The 13,096-nt window shown below is 36.0% G+C and overlaps 1 protein-coding gene across 1 annotated transcript in view; it reads left to right on the top strand.

Annotated features, from left to right (window-relative positions):
• LOC130706941 (putative 8-amino-7-oxononanoate synthase) overlaps positions 1-13,096 on the top strand; it is a 194,929-nt gene that overhangs the window by 149,776 nt on the left and 32,057 nt on the right. The gene's annotated exons all lie outside the window — the stretch shown is intronic.

The following is a 13,096-nucleotide window of genomic DNA, read 5'->3' as shown; positions in this document are numbered from 1 at the left end:
TCTTCCCGGACCAGGGATCAAACCCCTGTCCCCTGCATTGGCAGGCGGATTCTTAATCACTGCGCCACCAGGGAAGTCCCTTCTTCAGTTTCTTTCAGCAATATTTTGTAGTTTTGAGTGTACAACTCTTTCACCTGCTTGGTTAGATTTACTACAAAGTATTTAATTCTTTTAGGTGCTATTATCAGTAGGATTGCTTTCCTAAATTTTTTTTGGCCTTTTTTTATTGCTGGTATTTAGAAACACATCTGATTTTTGCGTGTTGATCTTGTACTCTGCAACTTCGCTGAATTTATTAGTTTCTACTTGGTGTATTCTATATACTGGATGGTGTCATCTGCAATAGTTTTAGCTCTTTCTAGTTTGGATGCCTTTTATTCACTTTTCTTTTCTGATAGCTCTGGTTAGAACTTCCAGTAGAATGTTGAATAGCAGCAGTGAAAGTGGGTATTCTTGTTTTTGTTCCTTATCTTAGGTGGACAGTTTTCAGTCCCTTACCATTGATTATAATGTTAGCTGTGGGTTTTTGTAAATATTTTTTAATATGTTGAGGGATTTTCCATTTCCAGACTTCTGGAAGTTTTTTATCATGAAAGTGTTTGATTTTGTCAAATGCCTTTTCTGCATCAATTGGGATAATCATGTGGTTTTTTTCCCTTGTTCTATTAATGTGACACATTACATTGATTAATATTCTTATGTTGAACGACTCTTACATTTCAGGAATAAATGCTGCTTGGTCATGGTAAGTAATGATTTTAAAATGCTATTGGATTCAATTTACTAATATTTTGTTGAGGATTTTTGCATCTATCTTCATAAGGGCTATTGATCTGTGATTTACTTTTCTTGTGGTATTTTTTTTTCTGGCTTTGATATAAATTAATGCTGGACTCATAAAATGAGGTAGGAAGTGTTCCCTCCTTGTCAATGATTTGGAAGAGCTTGAGAAGGATTGATATTAATTCTTCTTTAAATGTTTGGTAGAATTCTTTTGTGAAGCCACCTGGTCCAGGACTTCTCTTTGCTGGTAAGTTTTAGATTAATAATTCAATCTCTTTACCTGTTATAGGTCTGTTGAGATTTTCTATTTCTTTGTGAGTTGGTTTAGGGCATTTGTGTGTTTCAAGAAGTTTGCCCATTTCTCTAATGGTTATCTAATTTGTTGGCTTACAGTTGTTCATAGTATTCTTCTATAATTCCTTTTTGCCTCTATAAGGTTTGTAGTAATACTTCCATTGTGATTCTGATTTTAGTTATTTGTGTCTTCTCTTTTTTATTTTGTCAGTCTAGGTAAAGGTTTGTCAATTTTGCTTATTTTTTCAAAGAACCAATTTTTGGTTTCATTAATATTTTTCTATTGTTTTATTTCTCTATTTTGTTAACTTTGCTCTAAACTTTATTGTTTCTTTCCATCTGCTAGCTTTGAGTTTGGCTTTATTTTCCTTTTCTAGTTCCTTATGGTATGAAGCTGTTGATTTGAGATCTTACATTTTTTTACAATGTAAACATTTACACCTATAGATTTCCCTCTGAGCACTACTTCCACTGCATCCCATAAATTTAGTATGTTGTGTTTTTATTTGTTTCTAAGTATTTTCTAATTTATCTTGTGATGGCTTCTTTAAGAGTATGTTGTTGAGTTTCCACAAATCTGTGAATTTTCCTGTTTTCTTTGTTACTGATTTTTAACTTCGTCCTGTTGTGATTGGAGAAGGCACTTAGTATGATATCTGTCTTTTAATCTATTCAGACTTATTTTGTGGTTTAACATGTGATCTGTCCTGTAGAATGTCCCATGTGCACTTGAAAAAAAACTGTATTCTGCTGTTTTGGGGTAGTGTTCTATATATCTTTTATATCTAGTTGGTTTATTGCATTTTTCAAGTCCTCTATTTTCTTACATCTCTTATGTCTGACTGATCGATCCATTACTGAAAGCAGGGCATTGAAATCACCACTATTATTATAGAGCTCTCTATTTCTCACCTTCTGTTCTATCAATATTTTGCTTCATATATTTTGAGGTATTTTATTAGGTGCATAAATGTTTATAATTTCTATTTTCATTGTGATATCGAACCTTTTTTAATTTAATTTTTTATTGAAGTATAGTTGATTTACAACATTTTATTAGTTTCAGGTGTACACATAGTGATTCAATATTTTTATAGGTTATACTCCATGTAAAGTTATTACAAAATAATGGCTATGTTCCCTATGCTGTACAATATATCCTTGTTGCTTGTCTATTTTGTATATAGTAGTTTGTATCTCTTAATCCCATACCCCTATTTTGCCTTTCTCCCCTTCCGTCTCCCCACTGGTAACCACTAGTTTGTTTTCCATATCTGTGAGTCTGTTTCTAATTTGTTATATACCTTTGTTTTATTTTTTCAGATACCACATATGTGATAACATAGAGTATTTGTCTTTTTCTGTCTGACTTATTTCACTAAGCATAGTACTCTGTAGCTAGGTCCATTCACTTTGTTGCAAATGGCAGAATTTTATTCTTTTTTATGGCTGAGTAATATTCAGAGTATATATATACCACATCTTTATCCATTTATCTGTTGATGAATACTTAGATTATTTCTTGAGACTTTTATTAAGATACATCTTCTTTGTCTCTTGTAAACTTTTTAGAGTTAAAGTCTATTTTGTTTGATATTAGTGTAGCCACTCCAGCCCTATTTTCATCATCATTTGTATGAAATATTTTTTCTATCATTTTACGTTCAACCTATTTGTCTTTAGAAGTAATGTGAGTCTCTGATAGAGACCACATAGTTGAATTATAAATACTTATTCATTTTGCCAATCTCTGTATTTTTATTGGAGAGTTTAATCCATTTACACTTAAGGTAGTTACTGATAAGGAGGGATTTACTTCTGCCATTTTTCAGAAAACAAATATGTTTTCTATATGCCTTTAGGTTTTTATGTCCCTCATTTTCTCCATTACTGCTTTATTTTTAGTTAACTTTTTATAGTGAAATATTTCAATTGTCTTCTCAATTCTTTATACGTATATCCTATAGATATTTTCTTGGTGGTTACCATGGGTATTATATTTAATATCCCAAAGTTATAATAATCTAATTTGAATTGATGCCAACTTAACTTCAATAACATAAAAAAGCTCTACTACCATACCACACCACCCTCAGTTTCTGTTATTAATGTCATAGATTACATCATTACACATTTTGTATACAATAAAATAGATTAATAATTTTTATGCATTTGTATTTTAAACCCTTTAGAAAATAAAAGTCAGGCTCAACCAAAATTATAGTAATAGTAGCTTTTACAGTTGCCCATGCATTTACCTTTACCCTAATTTCTTTATATGGCTTCAAGTTACTATCTTCCTTTCATTTCAACCTGAAGCACTCCCTTTAACATTTCTTGGAGGGAAGGTCTGGTGGTAATGACCTCCCTCAGCTTTTTAAAATCTAGGGGTGTCATTTCTCCCTCATTTTTGAAGAGTAGCTTTATTGGATATAAAGTTGCCCATCGACAGTTTTTTTTCCTTTAAGCATATTGAGTATATCAACCCACTGACTTCTGGCCTTCAAGCTTTCCGATGAGAAATTGACAGATAACCTCATTGCGGATCACTTGTATGTGATGAGTCACTTCTCTCTTGCTGCTTTCAAGATTGTCTCTTTGTCTCTGTCTTTCAACATTTTGATTATAATGTATCTCAGTGTGAGTATTTTTGAGTTTATTCTATTTGGAGTTTTTGAGCTTCTTGGATTTGTAGATGCATTTATTGCAATTTCAATCCTTTAAATTTGGGGAGTTTTCAGGCGTTATTCATTTCGTTCCTTTCTCTCTCTCTTCTCCTGATGGCATTCCCACAACGCCTATGTTGGTCCACTTGATGGTGTTTCACAGGTCTCTTAGGCTCTGTTCAGTTTTCTTCATTCTTTTTTCTTTCTGTTCCTTAGACTTGATAATTTCAGTTGTTCTTTCTTTATGTTCACTTATTCTTCCACTTGCACAAATCTGCTTTTTAACCCTTTTGAGGTATTTTTCATTTCAGTTATTGTACTTTTCAGCATCAAAATTTCTTTTTGGTTCTATTTGAAAATAATTTAATCTCTTCATTGATATTTTTTAATATATTGTTTTCCTTTGTCCATGTCTTCCTTTAGCTCTTTGAGTGTCTTTAAAAGAGTTGTTTTAAAATCTTTGTCTAGTAATTTTGACATCTATGCTTCCTCAGGTACATTTTCTGTTGCTTTATTTTGCTTCTTTGAATCAGCTATACATTCTTGTTTCTTTGTATGCCTTGTTGTTTTTTTATTGAAAATTGGACTTTTGAATTTGATAACATGGAAACTGGGGAAATCAGATTTTCCCTTTTCCTCAGAGTTTGGTACTTTAAAAAGTTGCTATAAGGTGTCTCTGTATTGGAGTAAAAGCTTAAGATCTTCTGCATGTCTTTTCTGAGCTCCATATTTCCCTAGGTATGCATGGTGGCTTTCTAAATTCCCCCATATACATAGTTGCTTTTGAATATCAAAAACAAACAAACAAACAAAAAGCAAGCAAACAAAAAAACAGGTGGCTCTTTTAAATCTCCTGGAAATTACTTCAGCTGGTGGAAGTTGGAACATTGGTGGCCAGCCTCCATATCCACACTTCAGCAGTGAGAGCAGTAATTCACAGTTAGAACCAAGAACCTACATGTGGATGACAAGGATCTTATTGGCCACCCTAGCTCCAGAGGAAGCTGCTCCAGAAATTTGGGTTACGTTCTTCACAGCTGTCTGGTATGGGGCTGGGGTAGGGGGCTGAGTAGCTGCAACCACCCTAATGGCTGAAATAAACCAAAATTAATGAAAACGTCCTAGCCAAGCTATCCCCTTGAAGTTACAAGTGTTCAAATAAACTCCAAAGTTCCAAAATATCCACCTCTGATAGTTTCTCCTAGTACAGTTGCTGTCCAGGTAGAGAGGTGAATTCTTGGTGCTTCCAACTTCACTATCTTCCCTGACTTCATTCCCTTGAGGTTTAATCTTAATAGTAATGCATGATAACTTTTTAAACTATTTTGGTTTCCCTGTATTGGAGATCCTGATTTTCTCCTCCTTTATTAAATTTAATGTCTATCACCCGTTTATTGGCTACATTAAATATATAACTTTAAGAAACCTAGATATTTTAATTAATCAGAAAATTACAGTGCACTAACATCCTAGTCAATCAAGTGTCTTCACGGCACTATAGTACCACTTTGTGGGGTAACTGAAATCACTTTTCTTTGCTATTACTAACTGTCATGCAGTATGAAATAATTTAAAAAGTATAAAGGTTCTTGAGGAGAGAAATTTACCTATGTTCTTTTTAAAAATCTTTTATTGGAATATAGTTGATTTACAATGTTGTGTTAGTTTCAGGTGTACAGCAAAGGGAATCAGTTATATATATACATGTATCCACTTTTTTTTTTTTTTTAAGATCCTTTTCCCATATAGGCCATTACAGAGTATTGAGTAGCATTCCATGTGCTATACAGCAGGTTCTTATTAGTTATCTCTTTTATATATAATAGTGTGTATATGTCAATACCAGTCTCCCAATTTATTCCTCCCCCCCCCCCTTATCCCCTGGTAACCACAAGTTTGTTTTCTACATCTGTGACTCTACTTATATTTTGTAAATAAGCTCATTTGTATCATTTATTTAGATTCCACATGTAAGTGATATCATATGATATTTGTCTTTCTGTGTCTGGCTTACTTCACTCAGTATGACAATCTCTAGGTCCATCCATGTTGTTGCAAATGACATTATTTTGTTCTTTTTTATGGCTGAGTAATATTCCATTGTATATATATATATATCACATCTTCTTTATCCATTCCTTTGTTGATGGACATTTAGGTTGCTTCCATGTCCTGGCTATTGTAAATAATGCTGCAAAAAACATTGGGGTGCACATATCTTTTCAAATTATGGTTTTCTCTGGGTATATGCCCAGGAGGGGGATTGATGGATTATATTGTAGCTCTATTTTTAGTTTTTTAAGGAACGTCCATACTGTTTTCTATAGTGGCTGAACCAGTTTACATTCCTACCAACAGTGTAGGAGGGTTCTGTTTTCTCCACACCCTCTCCAGCATTTATTGTTTGTAGGTTTTTGATGACAGCCATTCTGGCCAGTGCGAGGTGATACCTCATTGTAGTGTGATTTGCATTTCTCTAATAATTAGTGATGTTGAGCATCTTTTTATGTGCTTTTTGGCCATCTGTATGTCTTATTTGGAGAAATGTCTGTTTAGGTCTTCTGCCCATTTTTTGATTGAGTTATTTGTTTTTTTGATATTGAGCTGCATGAGCTGTTTGTATATTTTGGAGATTAATCCCTTGCCAGTTGCTTCATTTGCAAATATTTTCGCCCATTCTGAGGGTTGTCCTTTTGTTTTGTTTATGGTTTCCTTTTCTGTGCAAAAGCTTTTAAGTTTCATTAGGTTCCATTTGTTTATTTTTGTTTTTATTTTCATAACTCTAGGAGGTGAATCGAAAAAGATCTTGCTGCGATTTATGTCAAAAAGTGTTCTGCTTATGTTTTCCTCTAAGGGTTTTATAGTGTCTGGTTTTACATTTAGGTCTTTAATCCATTTTGAGTTTATTTTTGTGTATGGTGTTAGGAAGTGTTGTAATTTCATTCTTTTACATGTAGCTGTCCAGTTTTCCCGACACCACTTATTGAAGAGGCTGTCTTTTCTCCACTGTATATCCTTGCCTTGGATTAGTTGGATTAGACCAAGCCCAGCTACTTATCAACTGCATTATTATTCTCTTCCTTGGGCCTTGGTTAACTCATCCATGGAATTGTGGAGTCACACTAGATATCCTTAAAGTCCCTCTTAAATGCATGTCCTCTGGTCACACACATGTCAGTCCTCTAGTTAAACTTTCTGTGCCACAGATGTTGTTTTGTATAGCATCCTGCAAGTGTTGCCCAACTCTGCTGAGAGGGCTCCAGGCAGACCAGGAGAGTCTGGGTTCATTACAGACATCCCTCTTTGAAAACCAATGTCCGTGGTATTCACCTATCTTTTCTTAGCTAGTTGGATCTTACTTCCATATGTTACTCCTCCTCCTTTAGGTCTTATACTTTCAGCCAATCTTAGACATGGCCATTGAGTTCTAAGGAAAAATTTTCAGAATCCTCATCTCCTGTTTGTTTTCCTCTAGAGCTACATTTGTTCATTAATGTGCCTTTTGTAATGTGGTATTCACCCTGACTGAAGCTACTAAAATAGTCTAATTACTAATCAGTATGTTGAGACTGTTGCTGTGATCCTTCAGTGGTTAGACATGTTCTTCATACTTACTATTTCATACTTACTAGTCAGTATGAATTTTAAAATTAAAGTGCATATTTAATCTAGTATTTATTTTTCCTCTTTTAGTCCTCTTAAAGTATTAATGGTGTCTCTTATAATCAATAATTCTTGTGCTGGAAAAGTAATAAGGTGCTCTGATGTTTGCACAAGTTTCTAATAATATACCAAAAGATAAAGTATATAAAGTACAACTATCTTGCCATAATCAGTCCTAAGGAATTGGTTTTCATTCTGGAATTATACTTGAATTTCAATTTATTAAACCCACGCCCATTTTTCTCCCCTGTGATACTTATATTTATAATCATATGAGTATTATTTTAGCTATTACAGATCCAGGTAGCTGCTATTTGATGTTGACTCTCCACTTCTGTTCAACTGCTACTGATAGTAGGAGCTCTGTGGTCCCATAGGCCTCATATTTTATTATATTGCTATGGCTGCCTTGCTTGTTATTTCCTCAGCCTCTTCTGCAGAATGAATTCTGTAGGAATTTTTACGTACTTTCAATTTTGAATTTTGTTTAACATAACAGCATGCTTACTTTTAAAAATAAAGGAAGGAGACTGATTGATTTCTACTCTTTGCCATCCTATTTATTTATTTATTTATTTATTTGTGGTCTAGTTGATGTACAATGTTGTGCCAATCTCTGTTGTACAGCAAAGTGACTCAGTTATACACATAGAGACATTTTAAAAAATATTATTTTCCATTATGGTTTATCCCAGGAAATTGGATATAGTTCCCTGTGCTTGGGTATAGTTCCCTGTGCTATACAGTAGGACCTTGTTGTTTATCCATCCTGTATATAATAGTTTGCATCTGCTATAAAATAAAATTCATTTAAAATAAAATTTATTTTCAGCTATAAAATAATTAAGTCATAGGGATGTAATGTACAGCATGGTGACTACAGTTAATAATACTGTACTGCGTATTTGAAAGTTGCTAAGAGAGTAGATCTTAAAAGTTCTCATCAGGACTTCCCTGGTGGTGCAGTGGTTAAGAATCCGCCTGTCAATGCAGGGGACATGGGTTCAAACCCTGGTCCGGGAAGATCCCACATGCCTTGGAGCAACTAAGCCAGTGAGCCACAACTACTGAGCCCGTGTGCCCTAGAGCCCACGTGCTGCAACTACTGAAGCCTGCGCGCTCTAGGGCCCATGTGCCACAACCACTGAGCCCACATGCTGTAACTACTGAAACCCGCGTGCCTAGAGCCCGTGCTCCACAACAAGGGAAGCCACTGCAATGAGAAGCCCCCGCCTGCCGCAACTAGAGAAAGCCCACATGCAGCAACAAAGACCCAGCACAGCCAAAAGAAAATAAATTAAAAAAAAAAAAGTTCTCATCACAAGAAAAAAATTCTTGTGTATGGTGATGGATGCTAACTAGATCTGTTGTGGTGATGATTTTGCAATATATGTAAATATTGAATCATTATGTTGTATACTTGAAACTAATATAATGTTCTATGTCAATTGTACCTCAATTTAAAAAAAGAAAATTTCAAGTATATATGTAAGTTGGAGAAGAGAAATGGAGGAGTATTTAGAGGTGGATATGGAGGTCAAAAGAGGTATTATGTATTTATTTTTTAAGATGCAAAAAGTATGGTACCATTGTATGCTGATTGTAATGATTAAATAAAATTTTTATTGTTTATCCATGAGGTGGTGTCGTTGAATATCTGGGGCAGTATACTGCCTTGTATCTTTTTGTTGGAGAGAGTAGATAGATTCTGGTGCAAAGTGGAAGGTTTGGTCTCTGAACGGGGCATGGACAGTGAATCCACTGTGTCAGGAGGGAAGGCAGGGTGCATGCACACAATGGCCTGTAGGTGGGCAGATGTGGGGAAAATAGGGAAGTTGCCTTCCGATTGCTTCTGTCTTCTCAGGCCTATGGAAATGTCACATACAAATTGGCACTTGCCATCTACCTCTACAAAAATTAAATTATGAGCCGCTGCATCTGCTGACCTTCAACACCCCCTGAAAGGAATTCAGGGTAGAGATCAGAAATGAGGCACTCTGTGCTCTGGAAGAAACTGGCAGAACAGGTCCTTAGACAGTTAGATATTTTCAGGAGATGATTTTATGAGCCCAATTCTTGCATCTCCTCATATTTAGAAAAGCACTAAAAAATTCTTCATGGTGATGTCTGCTCCTCATGACTAGCAGTAACCTTCACGAAACTAGCAGAACCTTCTGCAAAAAATACCTGCTTGATTGCATGTACTCCCCCTTCACCAAAATCACATATATACTGACCTTCCCCACTTCCTCTTTGGAGCACTTTCTCAGAGCTATTTGATATGCTGTTTCCCAGGCTATAGTCCTCATTTTGCCCCAGATAAAACTTAACTCACAACTCTCACGCTGTGCAATTGTTTTTAGTCAGCAGAAGCAAGTCATCAGCTGAGGGTGGTCACTGAGGAGGAGACTTGGAAAGTTTTCAGAAAGAGAAGATGTGAAGTATGAAATAATTTAGGAGCATGAGAGAGTGAACAGACAAAGGAATATGTTAGAATTGTTGGGCAACAATGAGGGCCCTTGTGAAGTTATTGGTCGTGAGTTAAAGTGAGACCAAAACTTAGACATCTTAGAGGAGGTCTGGTCCGGGTCAAACCCTGGTTGTTCCTGTTAGTTAGATTCATCACCTGGACCAGGTCCATTCATTGATGCCTGAGCCCCATGGAGGAGAGGACAAAGAGTTAGACGTGAAAACAAAAAAACTGTCAACAAAAGCTCTGAAATTTTGATACGTCTTTAAATTTTGTAAACCAAAGCAGAAAAGAAGACCATGTCCTCTCTCCTGCCCCTCATCAAGGGGCACCTCAAGGAATCTCCTGCTTTGCCACTGGTGGAATTTTCGGCCACACCAGGTGAGGATGGTAGTGCCTTTGAGGAACTTTATGGAACCTGATGAATGTGGAAGAGCTGGAGGACATCGCAGGTCCCAGGAAGATGTAGAGGATTAATGTGTAAATATCACATGGTAACTAACTAGAATGTTTCATCATCAACTACAAGACCCCTCTGGGAAATCCCAGAAGGGCTTAAATGCACTTAACTCATTACAGGCTTATAGTAGGAAGATTTCTAAACCTGGTCTTCCAAGATTCCTGTTCTCTGATTCTTCATTCAAACACTAATCTGGATACTGCTGTGAAGAGAATTTGCAGTTGTAGTTAAAACTGAATGGATTGATCTTAATACATAGAGTTTATCCAGGTGGACTGGACCCAATGAGGTAAGCACTTTGCGTACAGAGTTTGCTCCATCTGGCAGCAGAAGAGAAGGTCAGAGAGATTTGATGTACAAGGTGACTTGATAGATCATTGCTGGCTTGAAGGCAGAGGAAAACACATGAAAAGGAATGTGGGTGGTCTTAAGATGCTGAGAAAGGACTCTGGGTGACAGCCAGAAAATAAGGGACCTAGCACTTCCAACAGCAAGGAACCGTACTCTAACAACCTAAATGAGCCTAGAGGCAGATGTCTTCCTAGAGCCTCCAGACAAGGAATCTGCCTTGCTAACACCTTCCTCTCAGCCTTATGATACTCTGACCATTGAATCCAGCCTGCTGTAAACTATACGTTAATAAATGGGTGTTATTTGAAGCCACTTAGCTTGTGGTAATCTGTTATGCATCAACAGGAAACTAATACATAGTCCTTTACATTTCGTTTGCTCAGGAGCCAGATGAGTTTCAGAACTGGGTCATTTGTGCCTATGCAGGTGGCACTCAGCCAAGTAAACTGCGGCCATGTGCTATCAAGTTCTCTCTCAAATTCACCAATATACCTGGGAGTTGTGCTGGTCTCCATAGCGGTTCAGTTAACGAGGTCTTTTTCTCAAACTTGGTGGGTTGATTTTGAGCATGATTCAATTGCAAAATTATTGTTTAACATAACTCTATCCATAAATTGTTATTTGTTTATTAACGGAGAGATATTAAAACTTTTTTACAAAGAATAAAAATCTTCACTTTCAGTTTTATGTTTCATTTTTTTGTTCACTTTACTAATTTCGTTCTGAGAGAGGAAGCCTAGTCTTTTTAACAAATGATGCTGGAGAAAACGGATGTCCACAGGCTAAAAAAACTCAACCCAAACTTCACCCCTTTCACACTAATTAACTCAAAAATGGATCACAAAATTAAATATAAAATATAATACTATAAAACTTTTAGAAAAAATCCTGGGAGAAAACCTCTGGGATCTAGGGCTAGGCAAGGAGTTCTTTTTTAAGTACTTTTTTTTTTTTTTTTTTTTTTATAAAGTTGTGGGGGTTTTTTTGTTTTTTTTTTTTTTTTTAATTAATTTATTTATTTATTTTTGGCTGCGTTGGGTCTTCGCTTCTGTGTGAGGGCTTTCTCCAGTTGTGGCAAGCGGGGGCCACTCTTCATCGCAGTGCGCGGGCCTCTCACTATCGTGGCCTCTCTTGTTGCAGAGCAGAGGCTCCAGACGCGCAGGCTCAGTAGTTGTGGCTCACGGGCCCAGTTGCTCTGCGGCATGTGGGAATCTTCCCAGACCAGGGCTCGAACCCGTGTCCCCTGCATTGGCAGGCGGATTCTCAACCTCTGCGCCACCAGGGAAGCCCCTTTAAGTACATTTTAATGATATTTTATTTTCCATTGTAGATTGATGTGTACCTTCACTTATTCTGAGAAAAAATAAAATCTATTCAATTTGCCCTTCCAGGTTTATAGACAAATCACATGAATTGATCATATTATAAACCCATAGTTGGTCAACAGTAGAACCATGCAGTGTTTTCCTGAGGAGAAACCTTTCTTTATGTTCATGAAATTTTTGGAGGATTAGGGCTGTAACTAGAGGGTCGGGGTAAGCTGGGGATTCTGCCAGTGGAGGTGAGAGCAGGGAGGGAATTCACCAAACCCAAGGACAGGCAAACCTGTCAGAAACTGCTGGAGAGAGAGGACAGTTACTTGGGATTCAAATCTGCTGATCAACCTTGGTGTGCTATGTTTTGTGGAGCAATAAAAATAGTATTTTCCAGCAAAAACTGGAATAGGTAATGCAAATTTAAGGATGCTAAAACGCACACATATGTATGTGCATATATACATACACAAAACATATATATGTATACATGTATATATCTGTATATATACGTCTGTGTATTTTTTCCAGCTTTATTGAAGTATGATTGACAAATAAAAATTGTATATTTTTAGGTTGTACAATATCATGTTTTGATCTACATACACATTGTGAAAATGATTCCACAATCATTTCACAAAGTGAAATCAGGAAATCATACCATAATCAAGCTAATTTACATATTCATTATTTCCCATAGTTATCTTTTGTGTGCGTGTGTGCCTGTGTGTCTGTGTGTGTGGTGAGAACACTTGAGATCTATTCTTCTAGAAAACTTCAAGTATACAGTACATTATTACTAACTATAGTCACCATGCTGTACATGAAATTTCTAGAACTACTCATCTTATAACTGAAAGTTTGTACTCTCCATATTTGTAATTTAAATTGTTAGGCAATAAATATGCAGGCATATTTTCCTATCCTCTCTCTTACACATCTTTCAAATAATGTTGTGAAACATTTTCAGTTTTTTCAATAATTCAAATATAATTTTCAAACAGTCAAAAAAGCACACGGAGTTGTTTTTCACTACCCTATTTTACATATATTTGTTAGTAAATAAATGGTTCTCCAGACTGTTCAGCATATTAAA

Source organism: Balaenoptera acutorostrata, unplaced genomic scaffold (genome assembly GCF_949987535.1).
Source record: "Balaenoptera acutorostrata unplaced genomic scaffold, mBalAcu1.1 scaffold_396, whole genome shotgun sequence".
NCBI lineage: Eukaryota > Metazoa > Chordata > Mammalia > Artiodactyla > Balaenopteridae > Balaenoptera > Balaenoptera acutorostrata.
This window is presented reverse-complemented; position numbering and strand designations above follow the sequence as displayed.